Below are 25,380 nucleotides of genomic sequence, written 5' to 3' on the forward strand. Positions count from 1 at the left end.
ATAGGACCTGAACATTTCCAGACGCTGACTAATAGCTGGACGTTTCCTCACAGTGAAAGTCCGAGGAAAATAAACACATTTACAGATGCTGGCTGACCATGCAACTGTCGCGTCGCATTGTTGGAGTAATGTGGCACAAAACGGACAGTTGACAGCGTCCTGCCAAGAATGGTTCGGACTGAGTGATGAAGGTTTAGTTTAGTGCCTCGGCGGCATTCGGCACAAGGTCGACTGACCATGCACCAATTCAACACCGGCTATCGCGTACCCATCGCTCCCATAACGGGCGCCCGGAGCCTCGCTGCACACATGGCAGACCGTTCACAAGTACTGTAATATCGCTTCACTTCAGCCCAGCATGACACCAAGGTCTATCTATGTGCCTGCGCTCGCGCCACAACAAGAGACAAAATCACGACAGCCAGTCGGCAGGTACCGTTCCTAAGACCTCCCTCAGCCCTGGCACCAGACAGCGGGAACTGCGGACAAATCGAAGGATAATTGGTCAGGAAGTGTACCAGGCGCCGGACGCGCCGCCACCCTGGTAAAAACACTCGGCGCCAGACGGTGCGGCGGCCCCGAGGTGCTCTCCGGTGCACAGTTTTTACCGGCGGTGATTACGTATGCACGGGCACGCACGCACTCTGACCGGCCAGGAGACGCCCCTGAGCGTGCCGGGACGCGCCAGTGTTCATCTCCAGCTCCGAGGATCGGTAGACCCTCCGCGCTTCAGCCACGCTTCGACTGGATCGAGGTATGTAGGGGTAGCTACAAAAACTGGCGCAGGGGAAGATGCACCACCTCCGGCAGGTCAACAGGCAGTCGAACCGACAGCAAACCGCAGCCATCGCCCTGCAGCGGAAGTGGCCCCGATTGCTCGGACAAAAAGCACGGCAAACAGCCTAGCTTAGTACCAAAAACATAACAAACACAATAGATCTAAGTGAGCATAGAAGATGCGGTAGTGAGTGATGACAACAGGAGGGTTTCTTCACATCTTTTCCGCTCTCCATCTATCTTCTTTATGCACTTTCTGCTCTACATCTATCAGGTGGGGCGTAGCAGACCCGGAAGGCGCCGGCATCTGAGGGGTTAGACACAGGGCGGATGCAGCAGCTGGTCACGCCCATCACTTGGAGGTGAACGGGAGGGGGGAGCGGACAGCGGACAAACTGAGGCGATGAGTGGGATCGAACGGCGCTGTTGACGGGTGCCTTTGCAGCCGGTAGTGATGATTCTCGGAGGAGAGGAAGGTTCGAAAGAAGAGAAAAGAAAGCGACGAGGAACGGTGAAAAGATGTGAACAGGCAGAAAGAGACGACTTTCGATGGTGAAGAGATTCAATTAAAGTACTGCCTTTGTGATGATTCAATTTGACTACAGTAATAAACAAGTGCCCATGTTGAACACACACGGATTAGAAGCAGAACGGCACCAACACAGCACCAAGCGCGCCGTGTGACGCCTGTGTCGATGAGAGGAGACCCGCCCACCGACCAGCCCACCTGCTCTGCGCCCACAGCTCAGCCCTATCATCAGCGGCAGCGGGGGCGGCCGGAGCCACCGGCTGAGCTCAGGTTCCCAGTGCTGACACAACGTTCAAAGGGCCGGAGCAGACCAAAATATCCTGGCAGCCCGTCCACACCACGGGTAATGACCACACCGCCCGCCCACAGGACTGAGTGGGTATCCAGTGGCGGCGGCTGCTCTCACCGAGTTTATACACCGTGCGAACGGCTTAGAATTTCGGGAGGTTTCTATTGCATTGCCATAATACGCACTGACATACAGACTTGTGACAGCTCAAGAAAAAAGTGAGCTCGCTCAGCTCAACTCCGTCTTATCCGCTCCCGCTCAGCTCCCGCTCAGTTTAACGCGGCTCAGCTCAGCTCACGTTCCGCTCAAACCGGCTGCGCTCCGCTCACGCTCAGCTCAGCTCAGCTCAGTTTCCGCTCAGCTCAGCTCAGCTCAGTTTCCGCTCAGCTCAGCTCAGCTCAGTTTCCGCTCAGCTCAGCTCAGCTCAGTTTCCGCTCAGCTCAGCTCAGCTCAGTTTCCGCTCAGCTCAGCTCAGTTTCCGCTCAGCTCAGTTCAGTTTCCGCTCAGCTCAGTTTCCGCTCAGCTCAGTTCAGCTCAGCTCAGTTTCCGCTCAGCTAAGCTCAGCTCAACTCAGTTCCCGTTCAGCTCAGCTCAGTTTCCGCTCAATTCAGCTCAGCTCAGTTTCCGCTCAGTTAAATTCAATGCCACCCATTGCCGAATGCCGAATGCCACCCATATCTCCGTAACGTGTCGGGGTCCGGCCAATGACGTCACGGCAATGCGTGTGCTGATTGGTCATGGACATCGAATCATCGGGACACAGGTCGGGACATCACGCCGCAGTGGATAAGGATACCAACCGAACGGCTTACAACGGTGCGAACGGGGTGCAATAGAGGAATGTAGCGATTTCCCGACCGATCGCTTCAGTTTGCGGTGTCGAACTACATGGCCTTTCACCTAGTGACGTCTTTGGTTTGTATATAATATTATTTCCAGTTTATCATGTTTCTAGTGTTTATAGTGTATCAATATTCAATGCACATTGCATTCGGTTTTATATTTTTATCCGTTCTCATCATCTTCCAGTGTACCTGTCCTACTAGAACTGGATCAGCTCAGCTCAGCTCGCTCAGCTCAGCTCAGCTCGCTCAGCTCAGCTCAGCTCGCTCAGCTCAGCTCAGCTCAGCTCAATCAGCTCAGCTCAGCTCAATCAGTTCAGATCAGCTCAATCAGCTCAGCTCAGCTCAGCTCAGCTCAGCTCAATCAGCTCAGCTCAGCTCAATCAGCTCAGCTCAGCTCAGCTCAATCAGCTCAGCTCAGCTCAGCTCAGCTCAAGCTCATTCAGCTCAGCTCAGACAGCAGCTCAGCTCAATGCATTACTGAGCCGGCTCAGCTCACAGCTCAACAATTTGGCAAAATGTTGAGCCGGCTCATGAGCTGAGCTGATTTTTGAGCCGGCTCAACTGAGCTGATCACAAGTCTGCTGACATATTGGATGTATTTAAAATATCTTATGCATTATGCAATAGCAAAGGATTAAAATTTTACGAGCGCGTAGAAATTGAAAGTACACCCTGCCCTTTAGCTTTCATTTCACTTCATTTCACTTCTAGGTGAAAGGACTTCAATATAAAGGTCAAGATAAGAGGATTAGCAAACTGCGTCATTTATCATATTCCCGAATGACATCGTTAACCCAGTGAAAGGAGACAGAGATTTAAGTCTCGCAATAAAACGCCAGGTCAATTTCACCGCCCCACAGAAATCATCTAAACCTTCTAGTAATTATCAAATGCCTCGAAGTTCTGAGAGGACTGAGAACACGTTATAATTTGTGCATTTGCCACTCTACGTTCGTGAGTCACGGTCTGTGTCTGCACGCCGCCCGGCCGGGAGAATGTGTCGCGCGTGCCGGGGCACCGTACCGTGCCAGGTCGCTTCGTCAGTCGGCCGACGACCAACAGACGCTGTCCTCGACTGGCGGCACTACCCAGCCAGCCAGCGGCGCTCCTGGCACGCGCCCCATCCACGCCGACTTCGGCCCTTCTGTGTCGCCGATCCAGCCGAAACCAGTCTGAGGTCGGGAGTCGCCTGAAGCTAACAGTCGCAAAACGTCGCGATGTCTGCTATTCAAATGGCGATGATGCATCAAATCTTTAGCCTGTAACGGATCCACACTACCAAATCTAGTGATTAGGATCCGTAGGTAAACCATCTTCGCCCGCCTTCTGAGCTAAATGTGGTATCTCAGAAACCGATCCCCTCGCTCGTCTCCATCCAGGACGGTGCCTTCCAGACACCCGCGGCGGGCGTCCGCACCTGTCTGCGCCGGCACCGCCCCGTGACCTGTCGCGAACGACGGTCTACCAGCGGCCCCGCCTCCACAGCCGCCGCCATCCAGCCGGCCGACGAGCTCCCGAATTAGAGTCAGCTGCCGAGGCGCTGGTGGCGCCCACCTGGCAGTGCCGACGGCTCCTGGCAGACGCCGACAGCCGGCCAACACAGCCAGGGTACGGAGATGACCTGTGGCCCGGCGCCCGCGCCGCCGCTGGACGGTGCCATAGACGGCGGCGACGCGTCTCATGCAGGAATGTCCGAGCTTGGCATGACTCCTCGGTCATGGCGGTGCGAGCGTGAAGCAGCCGCGTACGGCGGAGGGCGTGTGCGCCAGCGTGTACCGCACGACAGAAGGGCAGCAGCAAAGGATAGGGATTAGGGCGAGTGGAGTGGTGGCATATGTTAATATACTACAAACATAGATCGAAACTGCAAGCATCCCCGCAGACAAAACTGCAGCCAAAAGTAGCGCTAAACGTATCAGTTGATCACGGTTTCTGAAACTTTGCATTTTGTGGCTATCAATCCACGTAAAAAAAGAAGCAATCACAGCCGTGACTTGGCAGAAACAATATTTGTGTATAGGCTACTGGTTATACCTACCTTGAAAACCACAGGGGTAGCCTGTGGTGGGGAATACGTGCCACGTGGCCACGTGTTTGAGTCGCGCACCTCCCAGATTATCGTGTGTTTGCCGATTTGTGGCCTTATAGCACGAAAACAGCGCAAGCCAGAAACACTGAAATGGTGCAATCAGTGAGGGGACAAGTCCTGCTTACACCACCGGCGGTCACGTGGCACACGTGCAAATTTGGGCACCTCCGTTGCGGAGATATTTTATAGTGAAATATTCAAATGAACATAACTTTGTGAGTTTAAGTCCAATTGAGCTAGACTTTGGTGGGTGGATAAAATTGTTAAGCGACAGGAACGAATGCGCCACGTTTGTTGCAGTGCGCCACGTTTGTCTCAAAGCGCGTTTTTCACAATTAAAGCGGTTTTTCACAATTAAAGTCCCAACCTTCGGATCCGCAGTGCTGTTCGATAAGCGCTGCCCGGGCCTATGTATTTTCATGTGCCACGGTTGGGGTGCAGCTGCACGTGCGCACGTGTAGGGGTCGCTTCAAGATAGCACACCGACTCCGGTCTGCACGTGCAAGGCTCATCCTCCCGTTTGGCGGCGGGCGTTTTTGCTGCGTTTACAAAGGTGCTTGCTCAAACAACCTGCGGTCCCGCGATGCGGAGCCCAGCATCGCAGATGCTAGGTAGCCTGTGGTGGGGAATAACTTCACTTCAGGTAGGTAGCTGTAGCTGTATAGTGTATAACTGAGCATTGAGCATCAATGAAAAATGTACAAACAGCAACGAATAGTTTTGACAGCTCAACGCGGGATGACTGAACGAATCCCATTGCTCCGCTCGTCAACACGCCCTCAGCTCGGTCCCCCGTTAGTTCCGTGAACGGACCGCGGCTGTTTGGCCCGGGCGGCCGCCGAAACCCGACCTGACCGGTCAGCCGGCCGGCGCGGTCACCGGGCGCCCCACTGACCGGCCGCAGGCCGCTCGGAGAGCGTCCGACACCGCCGACGGTCGTCGTTTCCGTCGCCCGTCGCCGGCGTCGGCGCGATATGGGGCGTGCGTCCATTTTAGGCGGCCGCCGCCGTCGGTGGGTAACCTTAGCCGAGCGGCGGGCCGCGGCCGGCGGCACGGCCGCTCGCCAGAGCCCGAAATAGCGGCCGGCGGCGCGCGCAGCCCGGCGCCCAGCTGACAGGGTCCCGGCGCCGCCCCCTCCCCCACCCCCCGGCAGACCCCCCTCGAGGGCCGCCCCGCCTACTTCTGCCGGCGGCGCCCCGCCCAGTTCTGCCGGCGCCGTCCCCCCCCCCCCCCCCCTCTAAACGGCAAAAGGTTCAACTTTCGCTTATTATTTTCGGGAATTCACTCGGTGAAAGGATGATGATGCTATCAAAGTAAGACGGTAAAAAGGAACGACAAATATGGATGTTCCTTCAGGCGAGCTGGTCAAAAGGTGTCCAAAGACCATGAATATGGCACCACAAACATAAATCCGGGTCTAATCTCCGTCACAGAGTACTGAGCAGATGTACAGAAACAAAATAGCACAAAACAAAAACTGGCAGACACGTGTACCTTTTTACACATATTTTCGGACCCATTAGGACTGACGGTAGTAGGCAAATAGCCATGCAATCTTGATACGAGTGAACGCTGCGTGGGGTCGTACCCAGTAGGTACCCATAAATGCACTATGAGAAACTGTTGCCCGTAGTAAGAAAACCGTTCTATCCCTGCAGGCTGCATGGGGTAGGAAACGATTCGCCCCAAAAGACGGCCAATGCTTTCAGATTGCGTTTGAAGATTCAGTGAGCGGCGGTAAAAGCACTTTGGCAGTTCCAGTGCAGCAGCTATCTTCTAAAATTTACATTTCATCCATGCGCCAATTCCCAAACCACAGAGCTCTATGTCAACAGTTCATCATGCCGCCTCTGGTAACCTCAGCGGGTCAAACACCCTGCCGCCGGTGGCCGCTTCACGGGTCATTTGCCCCGGTCAGCGGCGCGTGCACGGTGCCACGTCCGGCCAGCCGGCAGCGGCGGTCACCGCGGAGCGGCGGCCACTCGGGGCCGCAGCTGGCGGCACCCGTTAGCCGGCTCCGTCGACATTAAAAATATTGCCGTCGGCCGGCCGGCGCCGCGGCCAAGATGTAACCGCAGGACCGGCCGGCGCGCCAGCTGGAGCCCGCAGCGCCGCCCGGCCACTGCACTGCTGAACAGTGAACATAGACCAGCAGACCAGCAGAGATACAGGGAAAGCGCTGTGATGGAGGAACTGCTGTACAACAGTGTTGTACGATAGCGAACAATAAGTAGGAAGTTATCATGGATTATGGTTAGACTTCTTCAAAGACCCAAACAAAGCAGATCACCAAGAATTATTGATTCGTAGGTCCGCTGCACGTCAGTAAATAGCCCCGGCATCAAAAACCAACGTCTAAAAATATTTGAAGGACATGACACTCATGAAACAAACTGATAAAATTGGATAGTGACGACTCACAAATAAAATGAATTAACCCTATTAGTGGCAGGGGGGTTGTTTTCATCCACCCCTCAGGTTTTTCGGGAATATCTCCGAAACCGCTGAAGCTACGATGCTGAAATTTTCTGACTTTTCCTAAAACTAAATTGGGCACATTCCCTGAAAATTTCAAGTTCATAACTTTACCAGGGGCGGCTCCAGAGCACTGGGAATTGGGGGGTCCTATTCGTGAAGCGAGTCATTTGGGCGAAGATCACGATGCTGCACCAGTTTTACGAACAGTGAATGAAAGGTATCATGTGATAACATATACAGTTTTTGTGCATCCTCTTTTGACACGTTTTTGTTATAATAGGCGGATCCAGGCGTCCAAAAAGGGGGGTTATGTTTTACCTCCCAATATAGGTGCCCTGACACCGCCTATGCATGACCAATACAATTGTAGTCGTTCTCTCATAAGAAAATTGTAACATAACAAGACCATTACCACCCTTTTTAGAAACAGTACCAACAAAAACCTTATTTACTATACTTTTTGTGTACCCCCAATCTCAATGATCTGTATCCGCCTATGATTTTTGAAAATGCATATTTTTAGGATCCATGTGAATTCCTGGTTCATTCTCTATCGATCGGCAAAAGTTGCGTTAAGATTGGTTCAGAAACCTGGCCGTGATAAACAGTCTAAAATGTATCTGCAATTTGCCCGTTTTTACCCCACTCTACCCCCCCCCCCCATTTGACATTTTTTAATTTTTATTTTTTAGAAATGTAGATCACCTTGAGCGAAATTGAATGCCGTTTGAATTTTGAAAATCGGCCCGTTAGATCTCGAGATATCAAGGGGGGGGGGTCGTAAACAGCCCCCCCCCCCCTGCCACTAATAGGGGTAGCCAGGAGCCTGCCACTAATAGGGTTAAGGCTGTGGGAGAGTCCCAAAAAGTGAAAAGGTACCAGAGTGGTATTCCAACGAAATGTGAAAAGCATGGGCGCAAAATGACCTCGCAGTCGGCGCGCCTCTAACCCCCAACAAGCAAACAAACGAAATGTGAAAAGCCGTCAGATTCGAGATATATGAGCTGTATGATGAGTCGTATGGCCGAAATTGAACAACCCATTACCCAAAGAAGTATTACAACGGTCAGGCGCCATAAGCATGGGCAGTAAGAAAGCAACAAGTTTTTTTGCAATAGTCCGTGATGGTACACAAACAATTTCTAGCGCGATAAATTACCCCGATACAAGATAGCATATGACTGCTCTCGCCTCTCGGTGAATGATATCAGGAGCACAATCAACAAAAATATGTGATTCTCTACGAACTTTTGAAAATGGTCATAACTTTGACCCCTGGTCCCTGGAGCAAGCCCTGGGCTGCATCCTGCATTTTATTTTTAAAATGCAGGATGCAACTCAATGCATCTTTATGAGGCTATAATATTGTAGGAAGTAGTAGCCCTTTATTAGTCTAAGTTACCAATCCATTGAGCATGCAATTGAAAAAAGTTTTGAACTTTTTTGGCACTTTTAGATTTCAGTAGATAAGCTTGAAGAGAAGAGACTGTTCCCTTACAAACAATAGGAAGGTATATGAATTATGATGCCATGAAGGCAAAGGAGATCAAAGTTTCCTCTGCATAACTCAGGCTGTTAGAAATGGCTTACATCAGTCAAATTCAGGTGACCTGTTTTGGAACTTATGCTCCCATTTTCAAAAGTCAATGAAATTCTAGGCCCTGGTGACATCACCTTTTCCAAAACTTGGTGAGTAATTTAAAGATCATATTCACTGGCTTGTAAACACTACTTGTTGCCTGTTTTATGAAGCTGCCAAGCAAGAGAAGTAAAACAAATTACAGAAAATTTATAAATAATAGCATCTTCAATCTTAGAATCTTTGATAAGATACCTACAACTTCAACCAATTGCTATTCTGATTCTACTTGTAACTTGTGAGTAGACTTTTTTTAGTTTGACAAAGGACTATCTGGATATCTCGAACTAAAATTACATAAAAGGGATTTCTCAGATGTATACCTATAGGCTGATACATGTGAACAGGGCTCTTGGAGCTCGGAGGCATGACTGAGTGGGAATGGCAGATCGGTACACAAAAATTGCATACGGGTTGTCATGCTTTTGTTGCTTTCATGACAGATGGAAAGCAATTTAAATAACATGACAAGTAGACGAAACTATTACAAAAAGCAACAAACAACCCATTACCCACCAGAGGTAAACCAAACCCATGTCCCATGCTACAACTTGAGCTGCAATCTCACGACTCAGACTGACTGCATTTTTACTAGACTATGGAAATTATTAGGCAGTTCCAAAATCAATCTCTATGAATATTACAAAGAAAATGAACGGCAATTCATGACATATAGCTCGGATAGCTTGTGTGAAATTTGAAATATTTTGGCGGCTAGAGCAAGGTCACCCCACCGACCGCGCACCGGCGCACTCACCTTTTTCTGCTGCTTTTCCCAAGCAGGATCCAGCAGTCCCTCCCTCTCCCATTCGTCTTCTTGTTCCATGTATCCATTCTCGTCCTCGTTGTACATCATCATCTTTGTTACCTAGCTATGTACGCAGCACTCGCAATCAACAAGGGACCGGCACACACACCCCCACCCGCATCGGCGGCGCCAGGCAAGCGGACTCGGCTCGTCGTTGTTTGCCGCCGCGAAGGTCGCCGAGTTTCGCAGCTGACGTTCGGCTCCCGCCAGGTGCCGCCAGCTGTTTCGTTCAAATGACGTAGGTAGTGACGTAATTATTGTTGAAGTGGAGAAAAGGTGCATTTTGAGCTGTATTTCATAAAATAATGGATTAGAAGGATCAAACAAATATCATTTTTGTTACCAACCATACTGTAACCATCTTGGTGAAAGGTAGTGTGCCACCTTTGAAAGATTTCCAATTTTATTTTTCCTAGGATAAGAAGCTTCTGTTTTTACCTAATATCGCAAAAAAAATCAAAAAATGGGCCTGGAATAGTGCCTTTTTCGCCTAAAAGTTTATCGGTTTTTCGATATGTATAACAACTGTAGTGGGCTCACCTGCAAACAGGCGTCGGCCAAGTGTCGGCAACAATCGCGAATGCGGCGCACATGTGACAATAAGCAAAGGTCATTATAGTGTTACGACCGCATATTTACGTCTGGACAACGAGTTGCGTTGGAGAGGCCGGAAATAGTGGCGATTTCAGGACCGCAAGAATGGACCGTCATTGGAATGATTCTTTTTTAAACCGTGCACTGTTTTCGGCGGGAATTTAATACTTACTACAAAATATTTTGTAATTACGTTTCCACCAAGAATGAATGCCATCAGGCATGAAGGCATGAATTTTTAATACTATTGCATTTTGTCAAGAAGCATATAGTGCTGTTATATTGCAGTTTTAGCGCGTTTGTTACAAAATATGAAGCGAATAAGCGTCAGTGTAATTCATCAGTGCCAGTCCATCCACTCCATCCACTAACACTTAAAATCCACTAAATCCACTAAAATTTATTAAATATTTTGCTTTGTGTATTCCAAAAGGAGGGGGAACTATTTCATTTGTGCCTTCATGTCAGAATTGAAGGTGGATCATTAAATTTTCAACGCAGTTTACAAACAAGCATTTGGTCTTTCGCGTATATTGATATAAGCAGTGGCTAAGAAAAGGTTGATCAATCCTGAAGTTCAGTCATCGTACCTCAACTTGGCAGCAAGATCCCCCAAGGACAGAGGATATATTGTTTACATGTCCTGTAAATCAAAACAAACAAGCATTTGGTCTTTCTCGTATATAAGCAGTGGCTAAGAAAAGGTTGATCAATCCTGAAGTTAAGTCATCGTACCTCAACTTGGCAGCAAGATCCCCCGAAGACAGAGGATATATTGTATACCTGTCCTGTTAATCAAAACATTTCTGTGCCTGCAAAGGCTCAAGTTATCTGTGGTGTGTTCGGAGTTAGGCCATATGGCCGTTTTTGTTGTATGTTTATGTGGAGATTGAATATAACTGTGACCCTGTGCTTGTTTGTATACTTACTATGGTCAAACAGGGAACAGCACATTCACATAACATACTCACCAGTCACCTAGCACCTAACTCATAGCTGTACCCTGCAGGATCTGTACTTGTTCATGTCTCGAGCATTAACAAAGCACTAAAGTAGCTTAGTAATCATTTCCCACATTTTCTGAGCATCTAACATGACATACAGCAGTGCAGAGCAGCTTCAGAGAAGAAACACTTTAAATGCACAGACTCACACCAGCCACCCAATGAGCCAGTTCCTCAGTTGACTGTTTCCCTGGATGCAGCTTGGCAATGTGAGCTAACTTTTGGCAAGTTGAAGGTTAGCAGGTAAGATTATGTTAGGGTGAGTACCTAGTCCTACCTATAACTGGGTGCTACTGCTATGCAGGTCTTGGGTAGGCTGCAAATATGTGTGATGATTGAGTTTAGGTCAGCTGTCAGGTTAGTCAAGGAGAATGCTCATTGCTCAGGTCACATTTTTATGGACACTTGGCAAATTAAAAAAACTAACAATCTCATCTGAGCTAGCCCGACTAAACATACACAACTACTGACTATAGGAACTAAGCACCTACCTACTTCTGCCTACATCTCATACCATGTCAAAGTAGAGTTCCTTGGTGGAAGATTACCCTCAGTACTTTTTATCCCAGCCCTGTGAAGAAAATTAAAACTTCTAAGCTCTGAGTCACTGCTGGCCATCCGCAGGAAGAAACGCTGAGACTGAGAGCTTTGCCATTGTATATTGGACCAATAATCACTATCACGAATGACTGAACACATTATATGATCACATCGTTGCATGGATTGTCACATTGACAATTCTACTACAATCCTTTTTTCAAGAAATACAGTGATGATTAACATCAAAATCAAGATAAAGTGGATTTAGTGATCCAAGCTTTCTCCTCCAGTAGCAATGGAATGATGATCGCATGTTTCATTTGCCAGACACTGAGTACCTGATGCACATTACAATCTGCATAGCATGAAGCATCTAAGCTGCCCAAGTCCATTCATTCTAGATTTTTAACTTGAAAGTTAGCACTAATTTATCTTGCTGTTGTAAGTTATCATTCAATATCCATACCAATACATCAATATGCACTCATCTGTCATTTGTCAACATTTTCTGGCATGATCCTGCTCAGCGTGCTCTTCAGTAGGCATTGCTCCAAGGTCTGCAATATTATAGCTTGTTTTTGGCCAATAAGCTCTTTTAATTTTACTTTTTCTTGCTGTCGCTGATATATGAGCCCGACCACCTTGCGTTTATCAACCAAAATTTCATAACTTGTTCAACTTGATATTGATATTGCTCAGGAGTCAGGACCTCTGTCAGCCTCCTGGATACTTCGGATTGTTTTCAGTCAACATGCTTCTTAAATATGATATAAGTCAATATTCAAAACATCCAACAAAACGACGTACAAGAGTAAGAAAACCACCAGATAAACTAAAAAATGGCCTTGGAACAGAGCCAAGACGTGGTGCTCCATTTGTTTGTTTACAATGATCGTAGTGCTGATGTATTTTTAGGACTCTGAACGTCGGCTTATAAAAAAAATGAAACGTTTTTACAAAAGTTGTAAGGCAGGTAATATTTATCTGAAAGAACTAAAATATTCAAAAGCCAAACACTATGAAATACATGAATCGGAACGAAAAAGTAACCCAAAAATCCAGCCTAATCACCGGCTCCTAAAACTGCAACAAAATCAGCACTTTTCCCCGCAACTCGTTGTCCAGACGTAAATATGCGTTACGACCATAGATATAAAGACTAGATAGGGCACCCCCATGTCGGGAGCGACTCGCGAATACGTAGCAGCGGCCGCCATGTTGGTGAGGGCGAGAATCTGCGGCGCTGTGTAAACACTATGGGAGGAGGGGGGTGTTTGGGACAGATTTTGTGGTATTTTTCGACCGAAAAGTGTTAATCTTTTTTACCTATGGCATTCTTTGGAATGAGTAGATTGTGAAACAAGGGCAGAAACATGTGTATTTAGGTATAGTAATGTAATTACATCAGCCCTAGACATATAGCCCTGAAGGTATATAGGGCCTTGGCCCTGAAGACGCTGATAAAGGATATGCGGCACCGAAGGTAGATGCAATTGGCATGCTAATTTAAGATTTAATTCGTTTCCCATTATGGCTACCATACTTTATATCTATGTATGCAGTATGCAATGGACAATGATCGACAATAAGTGCAATTTTAGCCCTCACCCGTTCGTAGTTTGTCAGCGTCTTACGAGTAGGGGAAGCCAGGGTGAACGGAGTGAACTCCAGCCGTTCGCCCCTCGACGGAGCAAGAACGGAAAAAAATAGGTATGCTGTCGGCGATGTGAGTAAACCAGTGATACCAAATTTCAGGGTACTAGGTCAACGGGTGAACTCAGAGGTCAGGTCAAACACTGGAAATCGAACCAGTAAAGTCACTGGAGTTTGAGATCTTTCGCTATCAAATAGACCAAAACGCGTGAACTGTCGGCGAAATGGGTTACATCATTCCCAATCAACCTCATCTCGAAATCTAGCGAACCGGGTCACATAAGGTCATACAAGGTCAGCGACCTTAGATGACCTCGGATGACCTTGACACATGGCGGGTCATGTGAAGTGTATTTATGGGCGCCGATCTCGAATCCCGTGTCAATCTTACTTTAAAAAATGATTTGCGGGCACAAATCCGCAAACATAATTAAGGATTACGAATAAAATGAGCAAGATGCTCCGAAAACTGCCCATATGAAGCGCAGCCTTGACCTCGAGGCAAATGCACGTTATCTAGACATCAACACTAAAAAAAAAACGAATGTAAAATGCATAAACATGCACTAGAAGGCAAGGAAATTCACCCGGATGCGGCAAATCGCAAAATCCGCTTATTTTAGCCGAACATGACCTGACCCGAGCTCCGATGACCCATTCCTCACTTTGAATCAATCCGCGCCCCCTACAGGCACCGACATCGCCCTTGCAGACAGCACCGACGATAGTCGCACAGGCACGTGGCGAGCTAGTGTAACTGTAGCCGCGCCTTCAGCCACGAACACCAGTTTGTGCCGGATCAGCCAGCCACGGAGCAGAGACGGCCGGCAACGAATCGGCAATTAACAGTGCTACATATCGACACGGTCACAAGAGGCGAGGCGTTAACCCAGCGCCCACTGCATTGGTCGCCAGTGGACCCACTCAGTCACTAAGCAAGCATCGACAAAATACGTCTTTTATCGGCCAGACATTGATCTGTTCATTAATATGAAGTGTCCATCCAAATCCACGCTATCCGCCACACAGCAGCTATCGACGGTAGATACCCACTCCAGCGGCAGCTGGCCGCCACTCACTGACACCGGCTAGAGACAGCTGACCGCTGAAATCACCAACACTTCGGCAGGGTATGAGCGGGTCTCAGTGAGATCCCAGGCATGTAACCCGTCCCCACCTTAGCTCATCTGGCAGAGATGATGAAGAGGTGGTAAAGCTGTGTCATGTCGTCCGGCTGGATGTCGCTCACCAGGGCCTCCTGACAGGTGCTACAGCTGACAGAGTCGAGCGCCTTCTTCACCACGAACCCTGCGATGTAGGTAACGATGTTGCCCACCAGACGACAGCCCAGGCTGGAAGTCGTGCTCCGTGATGATGTGGAGTGCCGTGGCACCGTTGTCTGAGGTGGTGGAGGCCGAGGTAGTAAAGTAAGGCTGGCTCCCCGTCCGCTGGTCGTGTGACCGACTGCCAGGATGCTGGTCGGGTCGAGGGCTGCCACTTTCCCTGTGCTGCCGGGCCGGACGCCGCAGCGGTGGAGCAGGTGCCGGAATATCCCGCAGAACTGTGCGGCACTGGGGTTGTTCCAGCCACCTGGAAGGTTCGATTAGTATCAATAAAATGGCTAATAGTGTTTAGTGTTAACATACGCCAGGCACAATTGTGTTGTATTTGTTGTTAACACATTGTTGACACACACGCACACACACACGCACATGTTGGCAATGGTAAAGCAGTCTCCGGGCATTTGGTAATAATTTTTTGCACTTATTCTGGTTTTAGTGACTGATGGGCCTTTACCCACGCATGACTGGAGGGTGGGGCTCTACAGAGCCCCTCTCCTGTTTTCTGCAATAAAATATTTACATTTATATATTGAAAAAATTAAAATATATATTTGTTGCAATATTTCTAAACCACTAGACGTGTCAATACGAAACTTGCAGTACCTTCGGCTGCATCAATCTGAAACATTTTATAGAAATAAAAATTGTGTAGCTACCATAGGTCGGCCGTAAATGACGTCAGAGTGATCAGTGAAGTCATATTCTGCCAATTTTGATGCAAGAAATTGAACTACAGCAATCGCTCTCGGTGACAGATAACCTGTAACAATATAAAAAATCAAGAGTCTGTAGCTTTTACTTGCCAATGCAGGGTGATCTCTTGACTCTTGAGCCTCATCCCTGGTTTGTCAGCAATCAAATCCTGCACATCTATTTGGCATCTTGATTCTTGAGAGACTGAGAGGCAAATTTCAATTTCAAAAGATACTAGTCTTTAAAGCTGAAACATATTAACAGTTAGTCAGATCAAAACAAGGCCTGTAGCATACAAGTGTAGGATACTGGATTTGCACACAGTACACACTACAAAATACACATAGCAAACAGTGAGATTACAGTCATGGAAAAGCATCAGGTTTTTAAAATAATAGTTTACACAGACTTAAATACAAGAACTTAAATGAGCTTCAAATAAAATGAGAAGTGGAGTGAAGTACCTACCTAACAAATAAGGGTATCCATAAATCTGGTGCCACCGTCGGCACATATAAGGTTGGTAGGTTGTAGGTGGGTAGGTTGTAGGTATGGAGGTTGTATGTAGGTTGAGGTTTGTAGGTTGTAGGTTAGTTAGGTTAGTAGGTAAGGTTAGGTCAAGTAAGATTATGATTTTTATCTTCCTTGGACTTCATATTTACTTGTTAGCACTTAGCATTGATGGTAACGCCAGATTTACTAATACCCTATTTACTGATACTGATAACAGGTGAGCCAAAAGAGCATGAAGTGTAGTTTAAGCTTTACAATGTGAAAACTAATTAGGTAATGACAATCTGATTTTAGGTGCTCCAACTAACGCACATTTTTACGTCACCCCTGTGCTGTTCATTATTGGGATCAAATGTGCGACACGGTTCACTGGTGCAGATATCACGACGTCTGGCATTTTCACTATCTATCAGCTCTGGTTGAGGGTGAGCGTGGTATGCCACTGCACTCTGAACCCCGAGCGGATAAGAGCCCCCGAGGCATCTGGCATAGTGCATGGATTTTTCGTTTGGCACTGAACTACTATTTAATACTAACTGATAACATTAAGTTAAGTACTTATAAAACCTATAATCATAAAACCTTACTTCATAAATATTGTCCATTGAAGGCAACAGTAGAAAGTGAGCAGGCAAAGCAAGTGTAGGTAATGAGTCTGCTTTCTGCTGCCAATGTTCTGGTACCTATCTAGGTAAGCTTTCTTTGTGAAAAATCATATGACTGATGCTCTATCCATGCAAGAATAATTAAAGGATTGTGGTGTGCACAAAAAAAAAACATGGGAACTGAATTAAATCTAAAACAGGCATGCCAAGCAAATCTACCTCAGTAGGCGGAACTATGGTCAAGCGTACCCATTTTCGGGAACGCATTTTCGTTCCCATGTTTGGGAACGATAAACCCAAATATGGGAACGCCATGTAGGAATTATTTAAAACAAGAAAAAGAACCGTTAAATGACGTCCAAAAAATATAAAACGATCGTGAACCGCCTGATATTTGCTCAATATTGTTGGGAAAGAGTTTGATATTGTAAGGCCCATCGTAGTTTCAAATCGTTCCCCTATTTCTAAAGCAGTCCATCATCCGGGCCGCGAACCCAAATTTGGGAACGCTCTCGTACACTGGCGCTGCAAGCGTTCCTTATTATGGGAACGGCGTACCCAAAATTGGGAACGATTTCACCGACGCCTTTCAGGGGCTCTTTTCATTAACAAGCATCATGTCCAACGCCGCAAATTATTGTTAAGCAACAATCATCAGATGACCTTTCCGGCAAGACCGTCGCATGTTTCGCCCGGTCTTCTGCGCTTTTATTCCCGTCGATCTCGCAGCGGGCACGCCCCCCTCTGCAGGATTACGTAATTCACAACGCTCAGCGATGTTCAACAAGGTCTTCCATACCTATATCCACCGTCCGCGCCGAGGGTGGAGACATGTCAAGCACCTGTCTGTTTATCACCGATAGTTGACGAGCACAAGGAAGTATCCAAAAATGGGAACGCTGAATATGTTACACCCTCAAAACACCTAGTCCCATGGAAAATCTAGTTTTTTCCTTTCTTAATGAGTGTAAGTGGCAAAAGGCCTGGTAGGATGGGCACGAGGAATGATCGAAATCAGCATAAAAATTATAAATAAGCCACACAGAGCGACCTATATAAGAGAAATTCCCCCAAAACGATCATGCTTAGAAACACGGAAGACAAAAACCACGCTCATGACGCTCCTTATAAAACAATGCTAAACAGCTAGCATCCAAATAAAATATGTCTTTCCGGGCTGATGAAATACAGCTGAATAATTTTAAACCACTGAAACTGAGTTTACAACAGTAGTTCGGTAAAATCACTGACGTTCCACGCGGTCGTGCGCCCCGAGACCAAAAGTCAACAATATTACCTCGGGACTGTCCGCGTGTTCGCTTGCATATGTCAGCATCTGGTGTCGCTAGTATGAAACTTCATAACCAGGCGAAAATTATTATACAGTGACCTCAAAATGTAAAAAACGCTTCATTTTCCTTTAAATTGCATGTTAAATGTAGTATAACCCATGTTTTCACCATTCCGTCATTTCAAAAAAATCATTAAAAATATCATTCGACGGTCAATTTCCTTGTTCAACGGTCAGATTAAAGATAATTTTATAGAGATTTATTAGATACTTAAATTAGCGTGCACTTTTTTGAGACGTGATGCACTAATGAGTTTTAGTGGGCGAACGGCCGAAAAATTACCTACCGTTCTCATAAATGGGAACGCCCGTTCCCATATTTGGGAACTCCGTTCCCAAAAATGGGAACGTTCCTATATTTGGGTACTCATGACCATAGTTCCACCTACTGACCTTTGGTGCCGCCTATTCTTCATCAGCGTCAACAGTGCAACATGTCTAAGGCTAACGTAGCCAAATTACAATAGATAAGCATATTTCAGCACTTGTTCCACAATCTACACATTCCAAAGAATGCCGTGAGCAAAAAAGATTAGCACTTTTCGGTCGAAAAATACCACAAAATCAGTCTCAAATACCCCCCTCCTCCCGTAGTGTTTACACAGCGCCGCAGATTCCCGCCCTCACAAACATGGCGGCCAGTCGCACGAGTGCGTCTAACGGCTGGTAGGGACAATTATGAGACAGTGCTTGCGCGCTTCATACAAACTGAATTATCGCAAGGCTACTAAATCAAATTATATTTGCACATTGGTATCTTCCATCTTCGGTCTTTGTTATTGTTTGGGCTGGCTGGCTGCCGACAGGTGTGCGGTTGTTATTTATTTTCGTTTTCGGCAGGAAGAGACATCTCATAATTTCGAATAGATTACTTTTTTGCTATTGACATGCTCAGAAGATTGATTGAAAATGTGACGAGATGAAAATATTCAAAGATAAAGTGAAAGTCAAGTAGAAAGAGGTTGTTGTCGCAAGTATCAGTCGGTGACACACCAGGGAAATAAGCTAAAATTAGAGCGCTCTATTTATTGCTCCCGCTACTTCACCGTCTCCCATAGGGTCCTGTGTTGAGCTGGTGTCGAGGCTCTAAAAATGACGCCGATTTTTGCACCCTTCTCACGAAAACCGCTCGGACCGCCTGGAAACCAATTGTTCCGCTCTGAAAATTTCATGATCGACGGGAAAATGAACGAGGAAAAGATTGGTCCTGAAATAATTATGAACTCCTTGTAGAACATATCGAAATATGGCTGCAAACTAGGAGCATGTCAAAATCGACAAAACAATACAAATAAACTTACCGGGATTTTTTTTTATTTTCCATGCATCTGTGTATGAAATCAGTCGGTTTTTCGGAAAGATCATCTTCTTTTTAATAAATAATTCCACAATTGCAATCGAGAAAAAAAACATTTCTGCTGTGACAGCAGTTTTGGCATTGTGCCAGTAGTGTGCCGTGCGCGGTGCTGGGTGGCCGTCGGGACGGAGTTGTGAGTATTTTCGGTGTTTTAAATGGTTGATGGCCATTGGAACCAGCTTTATATTATTTCCTACCAATTTTTGCATCAAATTATTGCTTTGAAAAACCATTGAAACCCCTTATCTCTTCATGAAACACGATCATATTCATCGTCGACGAAAATGGCGCGGGACTCCATGTGTGTTTCGATCGAAATAAATCGTAAATTAAATAATATTCGATGATAAGTATCATATTCTAGTGACACATTTTCATAATATAAGGCATAAACTTTGCAAGGAAGTCAACACTGGATAATTGGATTCTTATTTTGCTCACATATCCTTGTAGTAGTCAAATGGCTCAATTGTTAGATAAATGTAAGTTTATGTTTTGGCTTGATGTTTGCTGTGAAATCACCCAGCAACTTGCTGGTTGAGTGGTTTTCTGATAATTACCTGATAATCATTTCTCCTTTTCCTTAAAAGAAACTAAAATTCTTTTCAAAGTAACCCATTTTTAGGAAAGGCGGCTTGCTCATTAACATTTCATGTTCTTGTTTTGTTATTGCTGGCAGTATTTTGATACAATAAATGCAATATGAATTTTTTGCAATAATAAAACCTAAGACAAACTTATTAAATGCGTCAATCAAACACCCAACAGAAAGATTGTGAGTCCTTGTGACGTGAAGTAGAATATTCTATGAATGTGTTTTATAGAATATGCCAAATACTAAATTAATGTATTATTTGACACTGATAGCTGAGCATGTGAATTATGCCACAATATAATTTCATTTTCTGGTTTTGAAATAGCTGGCAGTATTTTACTTCAACAAATGTAATATACGTGGAATACATGGTTATGTTATGTTAAAAGTTTAATTTAATAACAGCCAACAGAAGGGGCTGTTTCAGCAGATAATGTTTGTACCTTATGCATTACCTTTCTTTTCTGCAGGACCATGCTTCCGCTGGGTGGTCGACATTTGCCTCCTGAAGAAGTTGAGCAACATGAAGACCACCAGATGAGGTGTCTGCAGTTCATGTGGAACTCTGCAGACTACAAGTGTTATGCCAACCACAACCAAAGTGCTGTGATCATGAAGGCATGAACCTCATGACAACACTTCAGATTTGCAGTTGTACCAAAGTGCGATTCAAACCACCTGTGGCATCTCACTCAATGCGTGAACAGTGTGATCATTGTGCAGTGTTCAGCTGCAACTAAGACATTTATTAGTGTCGTGACTTGTTTTGAAATAAGCCACCAAAAGCATTTTTTGGGCTGGCTGCTGTAATTTGTTGTGCACTGCGCAATAGTGGTAGCGTTTTGTCACTTGTCAAGTTGTCAGTTGTGCATGTTGCAGGTTTCTTCCCCCTCGGCCCTCATTATTAGTTAAGTGGTGAATTGGCATCACTCAGTCTCCCCAGATCTCCATTGACTGTCTGTCAACCACCTAACTTGAGACGGTATTTGCTAATAGTGTCAGAAAAGAAGTGATTGTAGACATTTTTAGGAATATGAGCTCCGTTTCATGCGTGTTCCAGTGGTCATTTTGTCACATGTCCCATAGTGTAATAAATGGAAACTGTTGTTCCCTTTTGAAGGTACTCGCGGATGCAGAAAGCGTTGGGCCTAATTATTAAACGCACCCTCCTGTCAGCGACACACGAAATCGACAAATATCCTTTTTAGAACAGGATGAAACGAAAACTTGTGGACATAGCTGTACCTACAACAGCGCATAAGGAATTGAAAATCTGGGAGTTTTTGAAATTCGGAGAAACTCAAGTTGTCGACAGGTATGCCCCTTGTACGTCAAAGACCGCCTTAAAACAAACGTCTACAAATGAAGGCAGTATTCGTATGTTCGTTGTAATTGCAGCAGCCTAGCAACATGCATTGCGGTCCGATGGCGAATTACACTCGTGCTCAAAAACTATGCCGGCAACTGCCAATGCACTTAGGTCATATGCATTTCGTTTCTTGCAATCTACTCATGCTTTCACTCCAGCTTCAGAGTAATCATCCCATATTGTACGTCTTAAGATATTGATTTCTATGGCGGTTTGCAATTGCTAGCCACGTCTTATCTCAGTTTGGTGGCCCCGCATCGGCCCACTCGGCCGCTCTAAAATTGACTTACGGAGGAAGATGGAGGCTTTTATTTTAGCTTCTCCGCTGACTGCGGGGAGCGCCGTCGCCGAGGTAGGAGCAATTATTAGCTTATGTTTGGGACTAATTTCCACGCTTAATTAACATTTTAATGTTATTTTAATTAATTCATGTTAATCTTTGACGCATTCTCTTTCTATTGATACCATCCACCGGTCTGAGAAGTACTGCCTTGCCGCGTAAGGGCCGATAAAAGATCACGCTTTTAGGGGTATCTCTTCAACATGGGGCAGGAGCAATAAATAGAGCGCTCTAATTTTAGCTTATTTCCCTGGTATGTCACCAACTGGTATAAATTGAAATAGATAGGTATGGAAGTGCATCTATATAAATCATATCGCCAATGAATGAATACCAACTGAGTTTATTGGTGGTTTATTGGTTTCCCAAATCCCAGATGGATCATTGTAGACCGTGTTTGATTGAATCAGAATGCAAACTTCATGCTGGATTTACCATGTTCTAATTTAGTTACGTTCACATAATAATACAGTATATGTCACTGGTTCATCTTCAGTTTAAAATGTTATTGATATTTGCAACCATGTGTTTTGTCAGATTAATCGGAAATTAAAGTTTGACTTGCATGCTGAGTGGCGAGCTTTCTGCTTTGGGCACCAAGTTTGATGTTGTGCCCACGCTCATAATGATAATTTATTTCTATGTTCTATGTTTAGTTAATGAAACGTCATCAAAAATGGAAGTGTAAAATTATTATTCAATATCAATATTTAATGTCAATATTCTAGGATTAAAGCAAAAAACATAGTGACCTACCTTCTGATGTTTGTGAGATGTATCATAATTGAATATCAATATGAAGGGGCTAGCTTGTATTTCCTGGTCTAATGTCTGCTGTTGAAGGTCCTGCCTCAATCAATGATAGTGCCTACTTGCCTGTCATGCATTGAAAATGGTGAAGTGTTTCAATACATCTGTGAGAGCTGAAAGTTGTCTGTGAGAATGTGTCAAGGTGGATCAGAGTTTGTGCATTGCAACCAGAATAGGAATTGAGACTTTGGAAGACCATTATCAGCACTAGTGAATTCTAATACTGAACACTCCTTCCAGGCTCCAAAACTTGATTGTCATAATCTTTGTTATTTTTATGCCAAAACCAATGAATGAATTTCAGTTTTACATGTGGTGTGTGCAGCTTCCATCCAGCAGGAAATGCATTTCAAAATGAGCTATGGTTGACTTCATTCTGACCCCATTCCATAACATAGCATGAGTCATGAAAAGAGAGCAACATTATTCATTATTACGAAATATGAATGCTTTTATTCATCTTGCCAGGGTCCAAGCATGCACGTATTTACTATCAATGCACATGACAGAACAGATAACATCAGCTCGTCAAACACATACCACACGTATCAGGAGTCTACTGTTATTCTTCGAAAATAAGCCTGTCCATGAACACCTTGATAAACTGCTTGGCAAACCCAACAAGTACTTGTGGTTATGACAAAGGTGCTTGCAGAATCATAACCAAACTACTGTAACAATAATAATCCCTGTTTTCTCTTGCTTTTTTCCATTTCAACTCGGATCTTCATTTAGGTACAATCATCTCTGTAATAGGTACCTATTTATCACACATTTCAATCCATCTTCATCTTCTGATGAAAACAAAAAATAAAATAACCAACGCTCACTCACTCCTCAGTCCTCATGGCTCATCTCAATCTTTAAATATCTCAATCTCATCACATTTTCCACCAATCTTGAGTGTGTCAATGTCAAAAAGGTAATCTCTTCGCAATTATGAGCTGTCTCTTCCTGTCGAAAACAAGGCTCTCTCTATCGTCTGGAGGTTTCGAAAGATGCTCTCCAGAGATGGCGCTAGTAAATTTGGCTGACATGACGTCATGCTAAAAAGTGATGGTTTTTGTGAGAGCAAATGTAATAATAGTTGAAAATTTTGTACTTTTGCTTAATTAAGAAAAAATAAATATACAATTGTTCAAAACAGCGTTTTCTTCATTCATCCTTCATTGTTTTAAGAGGAATATAGACAGTTTAAATATTTTTTCTTGACCGCAATTCGCACACGCACTAAATTAAAAGCTGGAGTTTTGTGCGTTCGTAAATCGTGATTTGAGAAAATAAGTTGACAATAATCTTTTGCACTTTTGCTTTACAATCATTTTTCAATGCAGATAAATGCATAAATTATTCGAAAATAGGCATATCTTTGAAATATTATGATTTTCCACAAGCAAATTTTCCCAAAAACTTGAACTACTTACAACTGACGAACGCATCCAATAATCTGGATGTCTTAGGATGAGTTCGTCATTTTTTCCGAAGGAAATACGATACAGTTCAAGCTATTTTACCGATTTATTAGGGTACTTTTGCCAATGAATTAATAAATAAATGACAACAATTAATCTCATTATCAACCATACTCGGAAGAACTTTCTTCGCATAAGCGCGAACACATCCGCGCTTTCATGAAAAGTCACGCCTGTAGATGTCAGGACTGCTGCTTTATGTTTCGCAAGGTGGCGCAGCGCGCAGGGTACCGACTACCGAGGCTGAGGTCTCCAGACTCTCCACCACGATTTAACTTGGAAATGGCCGATGGGGAAGGTCTCACCCAAAAACGGACGCCCTTTTACACAGCTGCATAAAGAGAATGAATTATTAGCATAGCTGACCACACGTCCCCTCCCCCTCTCCGCCCCAGCTCAATAGGAAATATCGCCTATTTTCCTTAGTCAGTTATATTCTGACTAATTTCTCACTCTTCCCAGTAAACCTTAACATGCATGATGCAGATGTCCACTGCGTAAGTCGTGTGCTTTCGTAAGTGTGCCAACTATATAGTGTTGCCTGCCTACACTCTACAGTACAGCCTACTGCTTCCCCATTGTCGTTATAATTGGTGATTCTCAGGTCAAAAGTTACACAGTGGTCTCAGAGAACAATCGTTTCAACAAATTAACGATTCAAACCGTTGCATTCTACTTATATTCCGGTCAGTTCTGCTACTAAACGATTCCGGCAAAACACTCTTTAGGTTATGTATTAGCGAACCACCACACAAAATTCGCCCAATCAATGGTCAGTTATTACTGCTGGGCTGAACCGTCATACGCTATATAGCCTATTATATAGCCTAGTCAATATTTTCAGAACGATACTGACTGACGAAACACAACGTATTCGCGGATTCGCACATACGTTGGCACCCAGGTGGCCTGTCAGCAGCCGCACAAATCCGCACAGCGCAGCCGGGATTTGACATTGAGATGGTACACCGTAAAGCATGCCTTTCCACACAGGCACAAGCACAGGGACACAAATTCTCAAAATCCAAACTTATTCCAATACTGGTCAATTACGAATAGGCATAAAGTTTTGAGGTTTTCTCATGTTCATTCTTCTTTCAACACACGCGGCAGACTGCAGCAGCTGCAGAACATCTCACAGAGCTGCGCTGGATGCAGTCATGAGCTGGGACACGGTTTGTGACCAATGACCGATCGGGGGTGCCAGCCTCCTCCCGGCACGCGATGCACTGGCCGCCGCGCAGTCGATGTCGGGGCACCGCCGGCATTCGCCGACAGGGTTCCATCCGATTCGGTGTATTGGTGGCAGCCCGAACAGTGACCCACGCGAAGCTGGCGGACGTCGATGGCCGATGAGCGATGCCCTTCCGCGACCGGCGGTGGCAGTCGGTCCCACATCAAGAACAGATACCAGTCATGCGGTCAGTCGGCGACGGCGCTGTCGCGAGCCGATCTGATGGTCGCGCGGTGGGCGTTGCCGACGTCCACCGGGACCGTCGACTGGGGGAGCGCGGCCGCCTCTTGGCCGCCGCCTCTGGTCGGCGAGCTCGTTGCGCTGTGGGACGGCATCCACTGCAAGTCGTTCACTGTGAAGCGGTCGTTTGACCGGACCTGGCAGGCTGGGAAAGGGGGCCTCAGATGAAGTAAAACCATCCCTCAGGCCAGCTTGAACTGGCTCTCCACCTCA

The 25,380-nt window shown here is 45.7% G+C and overlaps 1 long non-coding RNA gene across 1 annotated transcript; it reads right to left on the reverse strand.

Annotated features, from left to right (window-relative positions):
- Nucleotides 1-13,582: 13,582 nt before the first annotated feature.
- Nucleotides 13,583-18,345, reverse strand: LOC122384131. The gene is made up of 3 exons (XR_006256989.1): nt 18,144-18,345; nt 15,388-15,528; nt 13,583-14,835 (listed from the first exon to the last, which is right to left on the reverse strand). It is a non-coding gene; the product is annotated as an uncharacterized LOC122384131 (long non-coding RNA).
- Nucleotides 18,346-25,380: the final 7,035 nt, after the last annotated feature.

The sequence above is a fragment of the Amphibalanus amphitrite genome, unplaced genomic scaffold, assembly GCF_019059575.1.
Source record: "Amphibalanus amphitrite isolate SeventyFive unplaced genomic scaffold, NRLGWU_Aamphi_draft 000182F_arrow, whole genome shotgun sequence".
Taxonomy (NCBI): Eukaryota; Metazoa; Arthropoda; class Thecostraca; order Balanomorpha; family Balanidae; genus Amphibalanus; species Amphibalanus amphitrite.